The sequence below is a fragment of the Schistocerca cancellata genome, chromosome 6, assembly GCF_023864275.1.
Source record: "Schistocerca cancellata isolate TAMUIC-IGC-003103 chromosome 6, iqSchCanc2.1, whole genome shotgun sequence".
In the NCBI taxonomy this organism is placed as follows: Eukaryota; Metazoa; Arthropoda; class Insecta; order Orthoptera; family Acrididae; genus Schistocerca; species Schistocerca cancellata.
Window position 1 is genome coordinate 31,590,464 of NC_064631.1, and position 23,983 is coordinate 31,614,446.

Below are 23,983 nucleotides of genomic sequence, written 5' to 3' on the forward strand. Positions count from 1 at the left end.
ATGACAGAATTCCCACAATTCTCATGTAAAAACCATTGACAAAATCCTTCCCGTAGAGGGGAATCCACTGCTGATCTTCCTTGTACTCACTGCAGGTGATAGGGGTAGTGGCGGTTATCAGGCAGGATACACTTAATAGTATTCTCGCTTACACCATGTTGGCGGGGTACTTGCCTGGACCTTGTGCTAGGGTTCGACTCAATGTCCTGTAGAACCCAGTCCTCCAGATCTCGTGTACGCACAATCCGTCACCTCCTTGCACGTTCGTCCGTCTGAAAGGACCCGTGATTACACAAATGCCCAAAAAGGGCTTGAAATACTGTGTAATGTGGTTGATATTTATGTGGGTACTTGTTTCGGTATAGCCGTCTGCCTCTCGACTGTTTCCATCTGCTTGGCCTTACGCAAACACCATCTCGGCTGCGCCACGGAACGTACTCAAAGGAACTTTCATTCGTAAGTACCACTTACCGTGGCAACGACGAACTTCCGGACACATGTCCATAGGAACTGTTTTCCTCCATTTCCTGCCAGAAATACATCAGTGCAGTTCGTCGGTTTTATTAATGTTCACGCTGAATAGGTCGATACCATCTCTCCACAGAACTGGACTTCCAGATTAGCAAAGAAATTCTGAGAATTCCAGTTTCATAAGAGGAAACGAGTCATCATTTGCTAGCGAAAGCACATATTAGGAAAAAGGGCTTAGTACATCAAGTTTTTACGAAAAAATGAAACATCAAAATTAAACCGATCAGATGTTTATTGAGCCGAACTGGGGATTCGTACACATTACGCTGTGAACAGTTGTCGGCAAAGTGATATTATGTGAGTAATATTGTCAAACACAGGTGCAGGTCAACGTCTCATTATTGTGCATGCTGACAGTGATATGACTTTCATTTCGCCTTTATTTCTGCTATGACTTGAGTACAACAGCAAAACTTAGGACTATCATACAAAAATGGACAGAACTCTTTTAACTACTTAGAGACGAGGAAATCCGGTATTTTATCATTTAACTAAGGAGTACGATCCATCTTCTCCGTCATGTTAGGTTCTCCTAAAACCTATAGAACTGCTCTGAGATATTGAAAAGAGTAATATCCGTAGTTGTAACGCGTGAAGCATCGCTCTCTCGAAGCTGGAAAAAATGCCGGCTGAAGCTTTTGCTGCTAATATATAAATTTCATGTCTGAGCCCAACTTCGTGCTAGTCTTTCCATGTGACGACACTACGGCGATTTGCAAATCATTTTCACGGAGTTCATCGTTGTGTCATTAGCTTTTGCTGCCGTAACACTAGAAAAGCCGTACGTCAACTCAAAAAAGAGGAGTGATACTTTCGTAAACGAGGAAACTGAGCAGATATGAATGAAATATATCAGCATCGATTCGAACAAAGAAGAGTGGGCAGTATCACCGACGACTGAAACAGCAAGGACAAGTACAGACAGAAACAGATGAAGAACACACAGAATAGAAATATCTCTGTAAGCATTCAGATGCGCGAAATTGATGTCGTGTTATCAATATACGCTGCCACCGTGGTCAGTTGATCTCTGGACGGCATACTTTAGTCCATGCGCCTTATAATTTTTGAATTTCATTATATCACTATGTAACCTCCCCCTCACTTATCGACCTTAATGACAGTGAAAAATGCCGGCCGCAGTGGTCTAGCGGCTCTAGGCGTTCAGTCCGGAACCGAACGACTGCTACGGTCGCAGGTTCGAATCCTGCCTCGGGCATGGATGTTTGTGATGTCCTTAGGTTAGTTAGGTTTAAGTAGTTCTAAGTTCTAGGGGACTGATGACCACAGATGTTAAGTCCCATAGTGCTCAGAGCCATTTTTTTGACAGTGAAAAATCAAACCCCGTGTACCTAATGGAAATTTGGGAAAAGCAATCGTCACCGAAGTTAATCTGTCGGTAAAGGTGGAGGAAAGGGTTACATCTAAATGAAAGGAAAAATGCAAATGAAACTGGTGGAAATTAATTTTGAAAAGGGGTAAAGTTAATAAAGAAAGTAAATGTGCAGCCGTTACGTTAACAATTAACTAGCGGTAATTAGATATTTGAGATTTGGGGGAAATTACGGTCGCCAGTCCTATGGACAATTACTATAGTAACTGAAAAAGAAAGGTTATTACACATATAATTAGCACTAGAAGCGTGGCAACTGAAGGTTGACACGTGTAGTGTGAAAACTGAAAGTTTGTCAGAAGTAATAAATTTCGCTACACTCTGACTTAATTTGGCAAAAGAATTAATAAAACCGGAAAATTGAAAGTTAATTTAGTGACTGAAATTAATAGTGAGCTTTGTTTCTGAAGCACATCGAAATTCAGTAAAATACGGTTTGTCTTGGGCTACCTCAACAATCATTTCAAAAGCTACTTGAATCTACGCAATCTAGAAATAAGAGATTTAACTTTGAACTTGAATTAAATGATTCTGAACAATTAACAATAGTAAAATTTGGTACGTACCAAGCAGAGCTGCAGTCACAAGTAAGCTAAAATACGGTAACAAAACTCGCACTCTTAATTTGTGCTTGTGTAATCCAAATATTGTAGCCAGCTATGAATACCTTAACTGAGCTTTGAAATTAAAGCAGTGAAATCGAATGATATTACTTTAATGCTGGCGTTTGAATTTCAACGACACTCGGGTTCATTCCGGAAAAGGAAGGGACCCTGCTTGGTAATGCAATTGGGACAGTGAGCAACAAAGGTTCATTCTACGTTGCTGTAATTTAGTGAGAAAAATTTAACAGTTTGAAAAGCTGAGGTCTGCCATACAGTTCTAAAACTTTACGTGCTACCAGTCTTCCTTGTCGGTTGATTGAAGTCGTCGATCGAGAAGGTGACGACAGTCACTCATTGTCGGCCGTCGCTGTTTCAGAAGCTGGTTGTTGGCGCGCCTTCTTCTCGACACGGTCAGCAGCCGAAACGGGCTCTTGATGTGTGCCAGCCAACGCTCCCGTCAGCGACTCCATGTCAGAAAACTATCATATCAAGTCGAGAGCAATTACATGCTGCCAAACTCCGAACGCGCGGCAACTCGCGGGAGCGTCACGCCACACACCTCTCCACCGCCAGACTCCAGCCAAACTCTGCTCTGCCCGCGCTCCACGCGGCAGAGTTAACACTACCAAAGATCCTAAACACTTTGGTTCTCCACACGACCTATCGATGTAATCGTCCGATAGCATAGTTTTTCCTAGGCAAGACCCAGCGTAAAAATACAAATGATATTAAAAAACAAACCAATTATACATCGGCATAAATGCATAACAAATACAATATATAAAGACACAGAAATGTCATATCTTCAGGTAACAAAATAAGGAAAAAAATTGATAGTGCAATAGATGGAAATAGGAGGATATGCATTTCCGGCGTTACGACTAATACAGACAGATTCCCTTCGCACGTGCTGTGGATTTGATATAGGCGTTTTGTAGACACCATAACAATTTGCATTTGATGCCTGAACTAAATTGGGCTCTTAGCTTTGAAGAGCAATATAAGCGGGCATCACGTCACGGCACCGTCACGTCAACCGGTATTTACACTGAGAGTCATGTCACGTCAATTCGCTTAGCTCAGTACCGAATGAAGGAAGTTAGTTTATGAGTCACCACCGCTGATAGAAAAGTCATAGTATCTGAATTGAGGAACTAACAACAACAAAGTTTATTATTGGCCAAAGCGAACTTAGGAACGTACGTTCTTGATCAGTTTTGTTTGGTAATGTGCCGAGAAGTGGAACAACATTTCAAAACATGCTAGAGAAAACTTATAGACACAAACACATCAAAGAATAGTTGTAAATGAATAAATGTAACCTGTTTACCTTAGCCGGCCGCGGTGGTCTAGCGGTTCTAGGCGCTCAGTCCGGAACCGCGCGACTGCTACCGTCGCAGGTTCGAATCCTGCCTCGGGCATGGATGTTTGTGATGTCCTTAGGTTAGTGAGGTTTAAGTAGTTCTAAGTTCTAGGGGACTGATGACCTTAGAATTTAAGTCCCATAGTGCTCAGAGCCATTTGAACCACTTGTTTACCTTATCAATTACGTCGGTTTCTTTTTCTCCTTGCGTAGCTATTAACGTCACAAACAACTCTAATTTTCGTCTTCACAAAAATTGACCTTCTCATTTAAAATTTTGTTCTATTTGTTGTGATCTTCAGTCCGAAGGCGTTTGATGCAACTCTACATGCCATTCTATCCTGTGAGAGCCTCTTCATCTCCAAATAACTACTGGAACCTACATCCTTCTAAATCTGCTTATTGTATTCGTCTCTTGGTCTCGCTCTGCGATTTTTACCCCCCACACTTCCCTCCAGTACGAAATTAGTGATCTCTTGATGTCTCAGAATGTGTCCTGTCAGACTATCCCTTCTTTTGGTCAAGTTGTGCCACAAATTTCTTGAAACTTTCTGGCAGATTAAAAGTGTGTGTCGTACCGAGACTCGAACTCGGGACCTTTGCCTTTCGCGGGCAAGTGCTCTACCATCTTTTTCTTTGTGGGAGATGGATCAGGTAGCGGGCTGGCGGAAGCAAGGTGGGCAGGGGTCGCAACCCGAGGCCTGGCCACGATGTCTCCCCCCTCCCATCCTCGGGATGTATTACAAAGGATGCAATCGGTGTATTATTGTGAATTTTTGTTTTGTTATTTTATTTATTTTTTTTATTTTTTTAACAGTCACTCGTTGCGTCGAGTTGGGGACGCACATAACTGAAAACATGCTTATAGTTGCAGCAGAGGGCATACAGAAAGAGAGCAAAGTGTGAGACTAAGGAAGCCATGAAACAAAACCCGAGGGTTGAATCCGTACCACCATTAATTATCCAGTGCTACATCTTGCACCGGATGGGAAACAAAAACTGCGAAGAACTTTTCGCACCGGGGACAAAAAGAGGAAATGGGGCAAATACTGCTACAGAGAGCGAGGGGTCGCGATGAAACTCTCCATCTGCTGTATCATCCGGGTGTGACTTCTCGCAGTGACCAAGGTAGATCCCACTTTGTACCGTGATGTGTTCTATCATGGTCTTGTAATGTTAGCGTCGCGTAACCGTGATGTTCCAGCTACGTGGAGCGTCGTAGAAAGCACTACACAAATAATTGGAAAAATATTGTCGATACTTTGCGTTACGGACGATCTTGCAATGTCGTTCCTGTAAATAGTTCCAAAAGTCCAAAGTGTCAGTGGTGTCTTGAAACAAATAATGCACTGCATGTCCACGAAGCCACGTCACGGCATTAGTTTCCGTGCGTGGGTAATACGTCTCATCCGCGAATAAGATAGTCTTGGGGTCGATATGATTCGGCGTCACTCGAAGGAAGTATGCTGACATTTGCTTCACTAAGTGCCACACTGCCGTAGACTCGCCACAGCTAAGACGGTGTTCGTCGTTGTCTCGAACGCCACAGCTCGTGCACGTGGGTGAGTCTTCCATATGGATCGCATGTAGCCTTGATCTGGTCACCTGCTTACCGTTGACAGTGATGTACCACATCGCTGTGACGTCAGTGTCCAGTGTTACGTGGTGAATTGTCCTCCACACCACTCGCCAGTTGACGTTCGGGTGCTTCCTCTCCACGACGTTTCGGGTCGTCCACGTTGCAGGACCCGATAAACCGTCTTTGCCGTTGCCATTTGAGTCGCTGGTAAGGCAAGTCGAACGTAACTGAGTTCGAGGTAAAAAACACCGATGTAGAAGAGCGAGGAGGGGACGTGGTGTATCGACACAGGTGGCAACAGGGAGGGCGGTGCTAGTTCTTCTATTAACAAACTCGTCAAACTGTCAGGACGGCGGTCCCATAGTTTGACTAACGAGCTCACAAATAGGACGACCGCTCTGTCATGAACGTAATCCGGAAGAAGGGTAAAAGTCTCATATTTGATCTTGAAAAGCATTCCTGAACTCACGAAGCACACAAAAGCCGCCAGTATACGGCGAACTAACATCACCGGTATAGGTGATATCCGGGCGATGTGCGGAATGCGTGACGCTAAATGTGTGTCGACATACTGGATCTGTTGGACGATGTCCAGTGCTCGGAGGCGGTTGTTGGCTATCCCAGTCCGAACATTTCGTGAAAGCCGTCGGAAGTTGTGAGCAGCGGTTGGCCGTATATCGTCTGTGAAATCAATGCCGAGGCATTTCAAAGTATCTCCGGGATTTAAGGGGGTGACGCTGTCTTCAGACAGTCCGACCCCGACGTTCATCGCCACCGATTTTGCGACGATGATACGACTACCAGTGGCTATGCAATATGTCGCTATCCAATTCAATGCGTTAGCAGTGTCGTTGCCGTTGCGGATGACAATCACCAGGTCGTCAACGTATGCTTTACGTCGGAAAGTGTGGCCTCGTAACGTCATACCTGTTAGTCGTTGGCCCAGGCCGCATAGAAGTGGTTCCATGGCCACACCGTAAAGTGGACAGAGAGCAGCCTTGGCGTATCGATCGAGAAATGGTGAGGGGCTGCGTAGGTCGGCCGTTGACGATCACCTTCGATGTCGCGCCACGGCGTAGCCGCATGACGACAGAGACGAATGGCTGTGGGTACCGCATATGTTGGAGGACCGCTTCCAGACAGTCGTGGTCCACGCGATCGAAAACTTGACTGAAATACACTCCTGGAAATGGAAAAAAGAACACATTGACACCGGTGTGTCACACCCACCATACTTGCTCCGGACACTGCGAGAGGGCTGTACAAGCAATGATCACACGCACGGCACAGCGGACACACCAGGAACCGCGGTGTTGGCCGTCGAATGGCGCTAGCTGCGCAGCATTTGTGCACCGCCGCCGTCAGTGTCAGCCAGTTTGCCGTGGCATACGGAGCTCCATCGCAGTCTTTAACACTGGTAGCATGCCGCGACAGCGTGGACGTGAACCGTATGTGCAGTTGACGGACTTTGAGCGAGGGCGTATAGTGGGCATGCGGGAGGCCGGGTGGACGTACCGCCGAATTGCTCAACACGTGGGGCGTGAGGTCTCCACAGTACATCGATGTTGTCGCCAGTAGTCGGCGGAAGGTGCACGTGCCCGTCGACCTGGGACCGGACCGCAACGACGCACGGATGCACGCCAAGACCGTAGGATCCTACGCAGTGCCGTAGGGGACCGCACCGCCACTTCCCAGCAAATTAGGCACACTGTTGCTCCTGGGGTATCGGCGAGGACCATTCGCAACCGTCTCACTGAAGCTGGGCTACGGTCCCGCACACCGTTAGGCCGTCTTCCGCTCACGCCCCAACATCGTGCAGCCCGCCTCCAGTGGTGTCGCGACAGGCGTGAATGGAGGGACGAATGGAGACGTGTTGTCTTCAGCGATGAGAGTCGCTCCTGCCTTGGTGCCAATGATGGTCGTATGCGTTTTTGGCGCCGTGCAGGTGAGCGCCACAATCAGGACTGCATACGACCGAGGCACACAGGACCAACACCCGGCATCATGGTGTGGGGAGCGATCTCCTACACTGGCCGTACACCACTGGTGATCGTCGAGGGGACACTGAATAGTGCACGGTACATCCAAACCGTCATCGAACCCATCGTTCTACCATTCCTAGACCGGCAAGGGAACTTGCTGTTCCAACAGGACAATGCACGTCCGCATGTATCCCGTGCCACTCAACGTGCTCTAGAAGGTGTAAGTCAACTACCCTGGCCAGCAAGATCTCCGGATCTGTCCCCCATTGAGCATGTTTGGGACTGGATGAAGCGTCGTCTCACGCGGTCTGCACGTCCAGCACGAACGCTTGTCTAACTGAGGCGCCAGGTGGAAATGGCATGGCAAGCCGTTCCACAGGACTACATCCAGCATCTCTACGATCGTCTCCATGGGAGAATAGCAGCCTGCATTGCTGCGAAAGGTGGATATACACTGTACTAGTGCCGACATTGTGCATGCTCTGTTGCCTGTGTCTATGTGCCTGTGGTTCTGTCAGTGTGATCATGTGATGTATCTGACCCCAGGAATGTGTCAATAAAGTTTCCCCTTCCTGGGACAATGAATTCACGGTGTTCTTATTTCAATTTCCAGGAGTGTAGATTGCCGCCAGCGCACCCTTCAGACGACATTCCCTCGCCAGTGAGATCAAGTCACGATATTCACTGAGTGCTGTTTGAATATTATTGTCGCCTCCTAATGACGTTTGATTGAGTAAGATAACGTTTCGTAATGTGTGGTGTATCCGCGCCGCCAACAGTCGAGAAAAGATCTTAAAGTCGCAGTTCAATAGCGTCAACGGGCGGTAGTCCTGCTGCAGCCGTGAGCCACCGGACGGTTTGTGAATAGGAATAACCATCCCTTCCACAAGGGCCGGCCGGAGTGGACGAGCTGTTCTAGGCGCTACAGTCCGGAACCGCGAGACCGCTACGGTCGCAGTTTGGAATCCTGCCTCGGGCATGGATGTGTGTGATGTCCTTAGGTTAGTTCTAAGTTCTGATGACCTCAGAAGTTAAGTCCCATAGTGCTCAGAGCCCTTTGAACCATTTTGAACCACAAGGGCCGTCCAAAGGGTGGCTAATAAATATTGAAAAGTCCAGTAAAATTCCAAGAGGAGGCCATCAGGACCCAGAGACTTGTTGACAGCTCTTTTTATAATGGCGTCGATCACTTCCTCTTCCGTAATTTCTTCCATCAAGGCCGCTTCCATGGCCGGGGTGGCGGTGCCGTAAATCTTCTGAGAGACGTCCTCCAGTGGTGTCGGATCAGGGGTCTGAGCTGAATAGAGTTGAGAATAACGATCGTAGAACGCTTTGTTTATGTCTTGTTGGGTGGTGAAGCGACGATCGTCCTCGATGAAGCGTATCAGCGCTCGTTGGCGTCGTTTACGTTCACGAAGTACGTGGAACATCGACGGGCGTTCGATCGGTGTGCGGTCCTGCGTCCTCGAGCGGATGGCCACCCCCTCCAGGTGGCGTCGCATATTAGCGATGATCTGAGCACTGTAGACTGTCGATTGTCGTTCCGGAGACGTCGCCCTATCACTGCACTCGCGCAGTACCCTGAAGTAAAAGTCGAGTGTATGTCTACGCCAAGCAGCGTGGTCGCGACCGTAGGTTATCAACGTTCGCCTCAGTGCCGGTTTGGCGCAGTCCAACCACCAGTGGATCGTTGTGGGATACGCACGGAGGCGATTTTCACACGAATGCCACGTATCCTCAACGGCTTGACGGCAATCCGATTACGACAGGTGAGAGATGTTTAATTTCCACGGGCTTGTGGCTTCTCCACACTTGTTGCCGCCGCAGGGTGACGGCACAAATGTAAGCTGAGTGGTTCGAGAAGGCTGCAGGCCACAGTTCCGCATCCTATGTCCCAGCGGCAAGAGAGCGTGAGACAGAAATCCGGTCGATGCCTCTGGAAGAGTGATTCGTGAAGTGTGTGAATCCCGGTCGGTGGCCATGAAGATGTTCCCAAGTGTCCACCATCTGCAGGTCTCGAATTAGCGTCTCGAGTCCCGAGCACGGATTATGTCGTGGAAGTTAGTCTCTGGGCGCCAGTACGCAATTGTAGTCACCTCCAAACACCAGATGGTCGTGGCGGCCATGGAAGAGCGGGGCGACGTCTTCCGCAAAGAATCGTGAACGTTCGCGACGTTTATCCGTCCCGGAAGGTGCGTAGATATTGATAAGGCGAACACCCAGTACTGTGAGTGCCATTCCTCTTTCCCCAGGCAGAAACAGGATATCATCCGCCATTATTGCTTCCCAAAGAAGTACAGCGACACCGCTGCCTGTGAGGGGGGGGGGGGGGGGGGGGGGGGGAAGCTGGAGAGACGCATGCATCATAACCGTACATGCCTGGGAAGTCGTCGACGTACACTTCCTGGAGAAGGGCTATATCGATGGAATAAGAGTTCATATCCTGAAGCAAGGATAACTTAGCTCGCGTCCATGTAGTGTTGATGTTTATAGTTGCAATGCGGTAAGTTTGAGGTCTATCCATAGTACCAGTGTTGGCCATCAATACCCTTGTAAGACTGTCTCGTCACTGTATCTGATGGCGGAAAAGGATCAACACTGGTGGGGTAAATTCCCCCGCGTGTCGTCCGACACGATGGGCAAGGAGTTTTACACACCGTCGTCCGCCCAGTCGCCGTGAAATACCATTGGCTGTTGGTGGCTGCTGCGGCACTCGGCGCAGACTCCTTCTTCGCTACTGGCTGGATATCGGCAGCGGCTGTCTGCTTCTAACCCAGCTGTTCTGTGGGGTTGGACTGAAGCCGTCACCATGGCGATCTGTTGGGTGGGATCTTACTGCGGCCGCTGTACCGCCGGTACCGTCGTCGGAGTGTCCACAGTCCATGTCAGACGATCGCTGCAAGCACTCGTCCGATGTAGCACGCCGCTGTCTCTTATGTTTCCGCGGGGAACGCTGCTTACGGACGTATGTATCAGTATCGGAATGTGGGTGGATTTCTTCAGCTGCTCCGGTGTCCGGAAGAAAAGCCGCTGTCGGCACAACCCGTGGGTCAATGTCCATCCTGGAATCCGTGCTTTCTTGCAAGATCGGTCGGTGATTATCCTCGGGAGGGGGCGCCGTTGTAGAGGCCGGATCCGGTACTGCAGAATCCATCGTGGCCTCGCTATCGGGGGCGACTATCGGACGAATGTGGTCAGCATCGGAAAGGGTTGCTGCCATTGCAACCTCGACATAATTGAGAGGAAGGGTCGTCACCGTAGAAGGAGCCATAGATTCACCTGTCGGGATTTGAGTAAGCCGTCGTCGAGACAATCCGACCTGACGTGCCCTTCTTGGCCACAACCGGAGCAAGTGCTTGGCTGACCGTCATACATAATGATCGCCCTACATCCGCCGATGACAAGATATGATGGTACATGTTTGGTCAGTTCATTTTTGATCTGTCGTACCCCGTTAAGAACTGGGTACGTTGTAAAGATGGTCCACGTTTCGGTCATGTGACTGACCACTCCGCAGTACTACGTCCGGTGGTACTTCGAAAGGGAGATCGAAGACGCGTATCGTACAGAGGCCAAGCCCCGCGTGATCGATAGAGACCGCCCCAACATGGCCAACAGAATGTTTGAATTTAAGATCGTTCGCATGTGCGCGCACGATTCTATTGCACACCTCGTCACTAACTTGACGTAGACAACACTGCTCGTGATAGAGAGATAGATGCCAATTATGTCCCGCGGTTCAATTTTATCATCGTCACGCAGAAAACGTTCCACTTCAAAAGCTCGTGTCGTGCGTGATCGGGTTGAAAACTGATCTTGATGGTGGTTTGTCAGTATGACTGTGCCATATAGCGTCGGTAGTGATGGATTCTAAACTAGCGGCGACGAAGTAGTAAACAACTACGGGCACTCGCTATCGCGCGGACGGGACGTAAACAAGACGTCCTCGCCACAGCGCTGCGGAAAGCAGACTGGCCATCTGAGCTACCCAAGAACGACTCACGCCGCGTCCTCACAGCTTTACTTCCGCCAGTACTTCGTCTCCTACCTTCCAAACTTCACAGAAGTCCTCCTGCGAAACCTGCAGAACTAGCACTCCTGGAAGAAAGGATATCGCGGAGGCATGGTTTTGCCACAGCCTGGGGGATATTTCCAGAATGAAAAATTCATTTTGGCCCAAATTTCTTGTCTCCCTACACCTATTCGGTACCTCCTCATTAGTTACATGATCTACTCAACATCTTCAGCATTCTTCTGTAGCACCACATTTCTAAATCTTCTATTCTCTTTTTGTCTAAACTGTTTACCGCTCCTGTTTCACTTCCATATGTGGCTGTAGTACAGACATAAACTTCCAGAAAAGACTTTAAAGGCCGGCCGGAGTGGCCGAGCGGTTCTAGGCGCTTCAGTCTGGAACCGCGAGACCACTACGGTCGCAGGTTCGAATCCTGCCTCGACCATGGATGTGTGTAATGTCCTCAGGTTAGTTAGGTTTAAGTAGTCCTAAGTTCTAGGGGACTGATGACCTCAGAAGTTAAGTCCGTAGTGCTCAGAGCCAGACTTTAAAGCATGTAAAGCTATATGTGATGTTAACAAATTTCTCTTTTTCAGAAATGCTTTTCTTGCGATAGCCGGTTTACACTTTACACCCTCGCTATCTCGGCCATCATCAGTTATTTTACTGCCCAAAAAGCAAAACTCATTTTCTCATTTAAGCTTCTCGTTTCCTAATCTAATTCTCTCTCAGCATTGCCTCTTTTGATTTGACTGTGTTCCATTATCCTTGTTTTGCTTTTGTTGATGTCGAACTTATGTCCGTCTTTCAAGACAATGTCCATTCCGTTCAACTGCTCTTCCAAATCATTTGCTGTCTCTGACAGAATTACAGTGTCACCAGCAAACTTAAAAGTTTTTATTTCTCTCCCCTGAACTTTAATTCCTACCCCAAATTTTTCCCTGGTGTCCTTTACAGCTTGTTCAATGTAGAGGTTGTAAAACATCAGGGATAGGCTACAACCCTGTCTCACTCCCTTCCCAACCACTGTCTCTCTTCCATATCCTCCGACTCTTATAAGTGCTGTCTGGTTTCTGCCAAGTTGTAAATAGCCTTCCACTCCCTTTATTTTACCCCTGCTACTTTCAGAATTTCAAAGCGAGTATTCCAGTCAACATTGTCAAAACTTTGTCTAAGTCCACAAATGCTGGAAACGTGGGTTTGCCTTTACTTAATCCGTCTTCTATGGGAAGTCGTAGGGTCAGTATTGTCTCACGTGTTCCTACATTTCTCCGGAATCCAAACTGATCCTCCCCGAGGTCGGCTTGTATGTTTTTCCATTCTTCTGTACAGAATTCGCGTTAACATTCTGCAACCCTGACTTATATTGATAGTTCCGTAATCGTTATACCTGTGAGCAACTGCATTCTTTGGAATTGGGATTATTACAGTCTTCTTAAAGTCTGAAGGTATTTCACCTGTCCTGTTATGGCTGGCTCTCCCAAGACTATCCGTAGTTATGACGGAATATCGTCTGTTTCTGGGGCCTTCTTTCGACTTACATCCTTCAGAGCTCTGTCAAATTCTTCTCGCAGTATCATATCTCCCATCTTATCTTCATCTAAGTCCGTTTCCCTTTCTATAATATTGCCTTGAAGTTTATCTCCCTGCGTAGACCTTCCATTTACTACTTCCACTTTTCAACTTTCCTTTCTTTTGTCAGTACTGCTTTCCCATCTGAGCTCTTGATTTTCGTACAGCTGCTCCCTTTTCCCCCAAAGGCCTCTTTAACCTTCCTGTAGGAGGTATCTATGTTTCTCCTAATGATATATGCTTGCAAATCCTTACATTTGTCCTCTAACCATTCCTACTTAGCCTTTCTGCACTTCCTGTCAATCTCATTTTTTATACGTCTGTATTCTCTTTGTGGCTGCACCTATGGTATGGCTATGTATGTGGCTATGTAATGGAAACTGCTGTGTCAGCTCTGTTCTGTTATTGTAAAACCTAAATAATTTTTCGCTTTCAGATATCTACCCTCACTTATGTAAGAATACTCAGTGGGAAAAAAAAACATCCAAGTCGACATGGAAAATTTGCAATTTACCACCAAAATAAAGCATAATAATAAAATAAAGATTAAGAAGAGACAGAAGCACGAAATCCGATACTATAAAACGAGTAAGTGCAGCCAAAATAGGATAACTTACAATGTTAGAAGACGGCGATAACATCAAAACTTTCTTACTGAAAAACCTTGAGGTGCCGTGACGTGACTTGACGGTCCGTTGACAACCTGTGCGAATGCGCCATTTCAAATGCGCTGTGGTATGTTTTGACGTGACGTGCTGTGATGACGAATGTGAACTGGCCTTAAGCATCATCGTTTCGAGATCACGTGACAGTTTCAGTTTAATGTTGACAACATACACAGAACATAATGCTCGCTCCAGAGATACTTCTGCTCTGTGGAAGAAGATAACGATATCATCGGAGAAAGTAGTTTTACGCACACTACTAGCGAAGCGTCGTGAGCAGGTAAGGTAAGATATAGTGTAAGTGCTGTTTCTGTTCCTGTTCTAAGTTAAATGAGTAGTTTATTCAGTGGCGCGTAAACACCAGTTGTCTATCTCAGCGCTCGTAACAATACTTTCACTTCTCTCCTCTCCCCTTCCTGCTTCTCAAGTGTAAATAAGATCGTGCTGCCGCATTGTCCTGCAGAGCATTGCAGGTTGCCGGTTAATATCTCAGTGTGCAAATATCTCGTCAAAAACTCCTCCCTGAGATTGTTTACTGACGTTGCATCTGCGGACAGAGAAGCAGCGTCGTTGAGAAACCTCAGCGAAAGGTTTTCGACCGTTGGCCCGCGGCCCGTCGTCACTCACACGACGAAAGAGAGAAGGAAGCGGTAACGTAAACACCTTCTAGGAGCTCGTGTTTCAATTGGTTCTTCTGGAGTGCAGCCATATATCTTAACGACCTCCAACCACTTGCACAACAAGCTGTTCCTCGAAGCAGAGAGGTTATCGTGCGGCCGTGAATGCGGTAGTTCCCCTGCAGCTGGAAGCGAGCCATGAGGTCAGCTGTGTGCCTATAAGAAGTCGGCAGGTTCCTCCGAAACGGAGACTGGAACTAGCGCAGCTGCTCACATCTCTGCCTGAGTAAGTTGAGCTACACGCTATTAATGTTATAGCCGTTGTGCTAAATATCTTTAAGCCTAACACAGGACTCTCAGCACTGCTGTTTCGCTTGTCATAGTGATAGTGAGGTATACGTTCGTTATCTGCTTTTCTATCAGCGTCTGGAATGCGAACTGTTTGCTCTCTTGAGTCTAGTATCTTCCTGCGTGTGCACAGGGGACTTTTTCTATCACTTTACTTCAGTTTTCTCCGTATCTTATTTTTTTTCTGTAGTTAAAAAACTGAAGGATTGTTGAACATATTGAGCTTGCCCATTTTTCCACGTATTTCATTTTCACTTGCTGTTTCTTGCTGATTTTTTTCAGTATGCGTAACTGTTTATTTTTTAATTTCTGTTGTGTTTGTTGGTTTTCCTCTGTGGTGTTGAGTAAGTGAGATCGACAACGATTTAAATTCTCATCTGGCCCTGCAGATTTAGTTTATCCCTGGTTTCCCTAAATCGCTTAAGGCGAATTCCGGGATTGACTCTTCCAAAAAGACCCACATATCTTTTATTCCCCTTTTTCCGCAATCAGAGTTTGTGTTCCATCACTAATGACCTCGTCTTCAGTCAGACAAAATGTAATCTCCCTTTTCTTCTTCTGTATATTTCTGAGATGCTACTCAAATTTTGTTACTATTTGTAACTTGCACATGGTAGTGCCCTTTCGCGTCCTTGACAGTAAGCATTTGAACATTCAAAGAAACAGTATTTCCGTTGTCGCACCTGAACATTTCGACCAGTTTCGCCGTTATCGAGATACTCGTTCACGGGCTCTGAGTAGTAGTAACCTGCCCTTCGCCAGAGTCGCTTATCTCGATGCGTTTCCCCATTTGCAGCCCATATCTTCGGTAGGGTGGTCCGCCACCCGTGCCTGCTCCGCTTACATACTTTTGTTACCGCGTCATGTGCGTCCACATATAGTCACCCACACCGTTTACACTGCTCATAATATCCATTTAGAGGCATGAAGCATCTGTAAACAGTTATTATCACGTCCTGTCGGATTTCCATAAATTGCGTCCACTTCAAGATAGTTTAAGAGACCTTCTATTCACCTTCTATGAAGAGGTGAACGATGCGGTGCTGCTCAATTGAAAAAATATTTTTTGTTTGTTTGCGGGTATTGAAAAACTTGTGCAACAATTAACGAAATGCACTGAAAAGCAAAATGACTCTGTTGAAGAATGATTTCACTGCAAATTTTGTACTGGTCTAAAAAAAAAATAAGGTGCATATCGTGTTTGGCTTATCCTCGCAGTTGCTCATTTTCTCATATAAAGCACTGACTTTACCTTCACTAAGGCAGATAGCATTAAAATAACAAATATGTCTTTTCTTTTACAGCGGACATTTACTGCGCATCATGGCAGTCCTTATGAAAATTTTCTTCATTTCTCTGGTGCTATCAATTGTTGCTACAGCTGAACTAAAAAAGGTAATAAAATACTTGTAGTAAGATGTATTTGCTGTACGAACGTATGTACCGATCTGTGAGAATCCCCCTGTGGGACCGACACCGCTGATCATCAATCGATTCGATTTTTTATGAGATTTTGTATTAAACGAACACGTGTCTACTGTTGATAACTGCCCCGAGGGTCAACTGTAACTTAGTGATGTTGTAATTGTTGGTAGTTTAAGGGGACCTGGACGTCATAGCCCTTAGTTTTTACTAGCATTGTTAAAATACTATAATAGATATTGGAATGAAACTTTAACCAAAAGTTAGTATATCGTGACCTCCTTGTGACAAAATATATAAACAGTCGAATACGTGCCCTGAATATCGAGTTTTTTCTTACGTACTGAATTATGTGTAATTTTTATTTTAGGTACGCTGAACTTCCACATTATTCAGAATGAAAGGTCAAAACTAATTTTATTCTTTTAATTATAAAGTTCTTGAAACAGTAAACCAGGAATTTTTACCAATTTGTTGTTTTGTGTATTTTTTCTCGTAGTAATGCTCCATCTTAAAATATTTAATACATTATTTATTAATGTGGTTCACTGTATGTGCACTAAATTACTATTCATGCATAGTTTTGTTTTTGTAACTTTAATAATGGATGAGATAATTATACTTAACCATGCAAAAACGTTGATTGCAAGAAACTGAAACGAAGCATTTGTATCAATTTAATGGAATAAACCGAGGGTTCTTTGTGAAACAATGTAAATTAACTAAACAAATACTGTTTTTTGTCTTGTCTCATATATTTTATTATGGTAACTGCACAACCTAGCGGTTATCACCCGAAACCTAGGTTGTGCAGTAACCATAATAAAATTTGTGAAACAAGGGAAAAAACAGTGTTTGTTTAGTTAAAGCTTTGTATGTCATTTTCTTCTCATCGATAACACGCCAAAACATTACAGCTCTATAATCTTGTTGATTCTGAGTGTCCTTTTCATCTTCTTTGTCTACTTTCTTTTCTTTGGTATTCTGGCCTCATTTTCATGCTTACAGCATCTTTTTTTCAGCTTCAGCAACTCATTGTCCGTCCACTCTTTGCTCCCCACTTTTCATGTCGTCTCAACTTTTGATGCCTAGTTTGCGCATGGTTTTTAATCTGCCCGTTACTCCATCATTAAAACATGTTATGGCGTCCATCACACCAATCTAAAAAGTTGACATGCCAACAAAAACAGTTTTAGGCAAATGCTCCCAAATGTAACTGCTGAAACTCATTCGGTTTCTGTATTTTTCCATGTACACATATTTGCTGGAGTTGAGTATATGAAAGATCTCTATAAATTGTCTTTACTTCTACGATAACAGTTTAAACAGTTCATGACATAGAGTGTACATTTGTATTTTTTTCTCCATTTTCTTCACACCTATTATACTTGCACCATAAAGTGTTTCCTTCTGGGCAGAGGCCATGTTATGGATGCTCATCAGTGGATATTATGTGAAACCGATTTGCCCACACTGCTTTCCTCATCTCACAGACTTTTTCACCGTTTATCGTGATAGCTAGACCGTAATATTATATGGAGTTTTCTACTTCTGATTTGGTGAGTTTGCTTTGTCAAGCAATGGCTTTGTCATCAGAGAGTTTTTTTTACTGTCATGTCCTTGCAGAGTTTCTTACGTCTTGCCCTCATTCTCTTCTGCACACGTTACGCACATTCCATTTTTTTTAAATTTAAGTTTCACCATATGGTTTAAAAGTCACAACACTATTGAAGCCTTTAGAGTCTTCATCACCAAGGTAGTGAGCAAATCGTACGTCACGTCCAGCAATTGACCTACTAAAAATAGAGACTGTCCCCTTCCTTTACATACCACCACAGAAACCTTCAAAGCTTTTGTCACATTTGTGTTCATTTACCTTACTTACCCAACACTGGCAGTGTTTTGTCAGAAATTCATAGTCTGGCAGCTTGCCTGTGTCTATAGTGGTAACTGTCACAATTCTATTGAGCGATGTATGGCCTCTCTTCTGCCAGGAACTGCCCAGCGCAGCAGCAATATCAGTATACTGATAAGGATCTACAGTTTCTTCAACTGATCACTGCATAGATGCTTCTTTGACTTCTCTTAGGGCGTTATGTAATCGTTTATACCTCTCAAATTTGACGGGTGACGGTGGGAGATCCGTCATAGCAGAGTATATCTGCGCTGCTTTCCTCCCCTTCCCAGTACACCTCAATGCATAAGCACTACATTTTGTGCATGTTACAGAGAGATGCCATTGTACATTTCTTTACTTTACATACTTGACATTTCAATAAAATTTTGCTGGATAGTACTCTTTTGTTACTTATGTCCTCACTAAACATAAAGGATTTTTCACTCTTAGAGTATTTACATATAGCAGCGGACAAAAGCTGCTCTGAAAGCTTGTACTTCCAAATTAAAATATAACCTTTATTTACAACACCAACATCTTGTTCATTTTTGGTAAAATGTTTCAATTTGCGTTTTTCTCAATCATTTGCGGGCCACTATCGTCCGATTCTTATTTTGACGTTGGCTCACCAATGATTTGAGCCTATTTCGCTTCTGAAGATGACACTTTAAACTGTCGAAACCAGTAAACTGAACCAAATAAAGGTTTTCTTGTATAGCTGACGAATAACTTTTTACCTTCGTTGAAATATTCTGCAGGTGCTAAAGTACAGCTATGAACAAAATCCTGTCTTCAAGATGAGTCATTTTCCTTCTCTTGCTGACAGTGTGTAGTATCTGCATGTTGTCTGAAAATGGATACAAGCCTGTAACCGGTTGTGCATTAAAAAGATCACCTTCCATTGTGACTGGTAGCAGCTATTATTCTATAGTCCACGAAGAAACAGTCTTAGTGTTCGATTGCATCCTTTATGGATAGAATTCACGTATTTTCTTTCTATTCTTACAAGTAGGGTGACCAGATGCAATTGTTTAAAAAGGAGGACAAGCAGCTTCAAAAAGGAGGAAAAAGAAAGAAAAAAGAGGACACATCTAACGGGTCAACTGCAGATGGGGATAACACACGTCAGCTTTGGACAAGTCACGTGACTGTCGGGAATTACCGGTAAAACTGGTAGTTAATTGTTACTGGTGGTCAGGTGGTGACTCCCAGAGCAACATTTTTTTTATTTTAAATTAAAAACATTGATTGTGGTGACAGTGTGGGATCAATTGCTTTTATATATAAGTGTAGTTTTAAGATTTAAAAAGACGGCTGCCTAAACGCCACTCCTGATTGGCTACTTTCATGTGACTTGTCCAAAGTTGACAGGTGGTATCCTCATCTGCAGTGTTCCCCATCAAACATACGTTCAATTTTAATAAATGAGATTATTATTTATAGACATAACATACATACATTCCTTAACAATTATTGATACTTCTCGGAGGAACCAATTTTTTTCCCGAACTTTAGGCTTACTTAACAGATAATTGTAAAATGACACACATGAAAATTCTTCTAAATTATATTGGACCACCAACAGATCTTTCACTGATTCAAGGTTTAATCTATTCCTCTCAACAGTCCACTGTGTGGTAATTAGAGAAAATATTCTTTCGGCATTAGCATTATGCCCTGAAATACTGAAAAAGTATTCAGCAAACTTCAGCAACTCTGAGTGACAGTCAACTGACTTACTGTCACAAAAAAACTTTGCCCATTTTTTACTACAAGATAAAGTCCTAAATTCTGGATCATCATTATTCCTTTTGAGAAATTGCCTGAAATTGCAGAACTGATCAAAACATTTTGCATCTTCAATTTCAAAGGCTTTACATTTCTACTGCTTTTCTCGTGTTATATCAACACGGAATTGTTTACAAAGCGAAAAATGTAAGACCATTCACCTCCCTTCATTTGACACACCGCTACAAACATGTACAATTCAAGCAGCAGCTGATGGCATGTAACTGCACTTCAATCTTCCAAATACAGATAAATTGAATGACTATGAAACAATGAAATAAAACTGTTGTGTACATAGTTCCGCGTAGTCAGTGCATACACAACTTTCCCACTAGAGCGCGCCCCGCTAAGCAGAACAGCGCAGGTGCAGCGCTCGTCCGTCTTCGCACTACGAGATGGCGCTGCCTTAGGGATGGACCAAATTCTGCTTCCGCCGATCCGCGTATTAATATTTAACGCAGCCAATGAGATTGCTGCTAATGTAGAACCTTTTCTCCTCACAGATCACACTCGCGCAGTGATATCTGAACAGGCGAGTTATTATAACGAGTGTACAGATCTCTGATTAGTCAGTCTGCATTAGTCTGTACGAGTCAGCATTAGTCTGTACCAGTCTATAGTCAAGTTTCAGTCTGCACCTAAGAAGATTATCATATTCCTGTACATAGCCATGAAGATAAATGTATAGACACTTTGTCAAGTATCAGAGATATGTGAGAATAAGATTAACGTACTAAGACCAAAGGAACTTCAGATTGTCAATTGTAAACAGCATCCAGAATCAAGTTACGTAATATCTATGCTTGTTACTATTTTAATAATTGTGTGTGAAAATTAATCAAGTTCAGTTTAAAGTTGGTCACCGTCAATCTGCTACTCTAAGCGTGCAAGTGGCATTTCTATCGTCTGACCTAATGGCAGAAGATAAACACACCATGATAAGACCACGAGACATATTTCTGACACTCGCCTACTTCGTTAGAGCGACAAGTCAAATACTCTGATGGTGTGTGTACTGAAGGTCTTACAGTACGCACACCACAAAAACCATGACAGTTGATCTGTCGAGCTATTTCTTATCTTCACTGGCCACTGAGACATACGTTCCATCTCCACATATCTTATATTCCACTTCAAATTCATTTCTCCAGTTCTTGAAAGCCGGATATTTGTAGGAAAGGACATCAGAAAATGTACACTTCCGTTTAGGCATAGCCAAATATTTTACGTAACTCACTCGGTTAAAAATTAAACTCACAAATCATACGTACACTACAGGAAGCCTAGCCAACACAAAGCGAAGACACGAAACGGAAATTTTAAATAATCGATACTTGCATTCGCTTTTAGTCTATCAACGATAACATCGACGATCCTGGTGCCACCTACTAACACCGCCTTCATGTGTGTTTATCACGAAGGCTGTGCCAATAGTTAAAGTATTTAAGAAAAGAGCAATAGAATGGGACGAATTGCAAATTTAACCGTATTACGCTCAACTTTGCGAAAAAGCCGGACACTGTAAAAATCCGCCCGGACCCCGGACAGAGAGCTAGAAAGGAGGACATATCCGGATTAGTCTGGACGTCTGGTCACCCTACTCACGAGCCTCACCCCTTGATCCGTGACCCCCTTTCAGTGTCAGCCCAAACTCGTCCTCAGATACGCAGCAGGTGCCTGTCAGTGCGACTGAGGCTCACTAGAGATGGGCAAAACTGTTCTTTTCAGAGATTGGATCAGAACTGTTCACTCCCTGAAATGAATTAGCTCTTTTTCATGACTCACCACTCATTTACAATAGAAAATAAATGGAAGGCACATTGCCCTTTAAACTTGGTTTATTCCTGTACTATACCTGTATTTTGATCTTATTTGATCCTATTTTGAAGTAACACAGATAATGAGTAAGAATTTTGTATTGTTTATTGAAATTTCCACGATATGACAAAGTTTTTGATTATTGATTTATTTTGCACTATCGTGGTTTTTTGGGTGATCGGAAAATGTTGTAACTTGAGATTTACATTAACAATATATTTGGCTATAATGTATTAAAATTTCATTAACCTCATACAAATACATCGCAAGCCATATATTTTTAAAGTGAACGTTTCCTTCCGAAGACGCCTAAAATCGCAAAATCTATACCAGAATAAGAAAAAAAATATAAATTTGACTGTAAAACGAAAGTGCTGCATATAGCCTTACGCAGAATAAAACAAGGAAAATATTGGTGTATCACATTTTGCGATACGTTTATCGGTTCGCTCGTAATTAAAGCGTAAATTCGAGTGTCCATAATAAAAATCCTATAGTAAGAGGAGTCATCAGGAACCTAATCTAATCAGTTTAAACAAATAAAAATAAAATAAAAACAATTGATGTATACATAACATAATAATGTAATATACATAGCGGTATTACTGCGAAGAACAATATCCAGTGGGGACGAACTCCGATGCAGAGGCGCTGAGTCGAGCAGGTCGAGCCGCGAGCTGTATTACTGCGTGAGCTGAGGCCGCAGAGACCAGAGTGACACCTGAGTCGCTTTGTTCAACGCTCTGGCTAGAGTCGAGACGGTGGGGTGAGCGTTGAGCGGGCGAGTTCCGAGGGTGGGGGGAGCGGTGAACTCACCCGCTCCGAGACAAATCGTCTGTTCCCTTGCGAGCAGGTTGTTGCAAGTAGTTCCTATGTTATCCGCTAGGTGGCTCTCTGTCCTGTTGCTCGCATCAACTGCCCAGAGGGCAGGACATGCGACTGAAACGATCGCCGACAGAGTGCGATGCGAAGTTAAGCTGCACCAGACACTCACTGCACGCGGCAGAGGACGCACAGAGACGGCACGGCATATGTGAAACACAAATTCCAACGGGGCACTGCACAATGCAGGCAGGCAAGGTAGAAGCAGGGCAGAGGCCGGCGCTGGCTGTGTTGTGTGGCGTGCACTGTGCTCTGACCAGCAGAGGCGCTGCTGATATGCTCCGTCTCTCTCTCTCTCTCTCTCTCTCTCTCTCTCTCTCTGCCGTGGGAAACGTTTGGAGCTACCGTTCTTTTTTTCTGAATCACTGATTGTTCACTCCTTTGAAAGATTCAACTCTATTAATTAGTTCAAGAGCGGATCCCCCATCTCTAAGGCTCACGGCTCTGTGTGTGTGTGTGTGTGTGTGTGTGGTGTTGCAGTGTGGGGACCCGTGCATCAGCCACCAGTGCGGGCCTGGACAGCGCTGCGTGCCGCGGCAGGTGCAGTGCGTGAGGGCGCCCTGCTGCAGCCTGCCGCATTGCACCGACGCCGACAGCAGTGAAGGCTGACGCTGGCCGCGTATCGCCTACGCAGGCCTGCACGCAATAAACAATCAAACTGCAAAGTGTGAAGACATTTACTTTTCTCTACAACCCTCTGTCTGGCAACACCTACACCTACATACATACTCTGCAGGATAGTCATTCCCATTTCCTACTCCACTCGCAGATGGAGCATCCCTGTGAACCATAATTCCTCCTGCCTTGCCCTGGAGTCCCTACGTGATATATATGGTCAGCATAGTAGCATCGTTCCATCCCTCTGCAACGTGTAGCAAATGCTGGTTTTCTAAATGTTTTAGCTCAGTTTCGAGTATTATATCATAGTGCCATACAATTTTTTGAAAGTAATAACGAGATCAATGTGTGTCAACTGTTCACAACAGTAAAGGATTATGCCGTTTATTTGGTGAATAATTTTAAGAGATTTAACTATGTTAATCTGGAGTTTCAAGGAGTCAATAAAGCACTTACACGTTGCCCAAGCACTGTGTCATTTATTGACAGACGTGAAGGACTTCATTATAATCTACTGAAGAGAGAATTTTATCACTTTCCTACATTATCATCTACATAAGATTATGTAACTTAAGAGGATATCAACAGACTCAGTGGCCATCTCGACGAAATTAAATTGGACATGGAAAAACGATCTGTAGATGCTCTGAAACTGAAGGCGTGTGACTGGATAAAAAATCCTTGTACTGCAAATATCAAAGAGGCTGATGCAACTTGCTAGAACGTACTTTAAGAAATTACATAATACAAAGAAAGTAAACATAACATCGATAGTGGTGTATATGAAAATATATGGCAATATAAAAAAAATGCCTGCTTATATATATATGGAAAATGGTATTTAGTTTGATTCCTTTCTTTATCTCACATCTAGGGGAATCAGACTTT

At 44.4% G+C, this 23,983-nt stretch overlaps 1 long non-coding RNA gene across 1 annotated transcript; it reads left to right on the top strand.

Moving 5' to 3' along the window:
* Window positions 1-14,457: 14,457 nt before the first annotated feature.
* Window positions 14,458-23,562, top strand: LOC126191362 (uncharacterized). The gene is made up of 3 exons (XR_007538340.1): window positions 14,458-14,608; window positions 15,975-16,065; window positions 22,958-23,562. It is a non-coding gene; the product is annotated as an uncharacterized LOC126191362 (long non-coding RNA).
* Window positions 23,563-23,983: the final 421 nt, after the last annotated feature.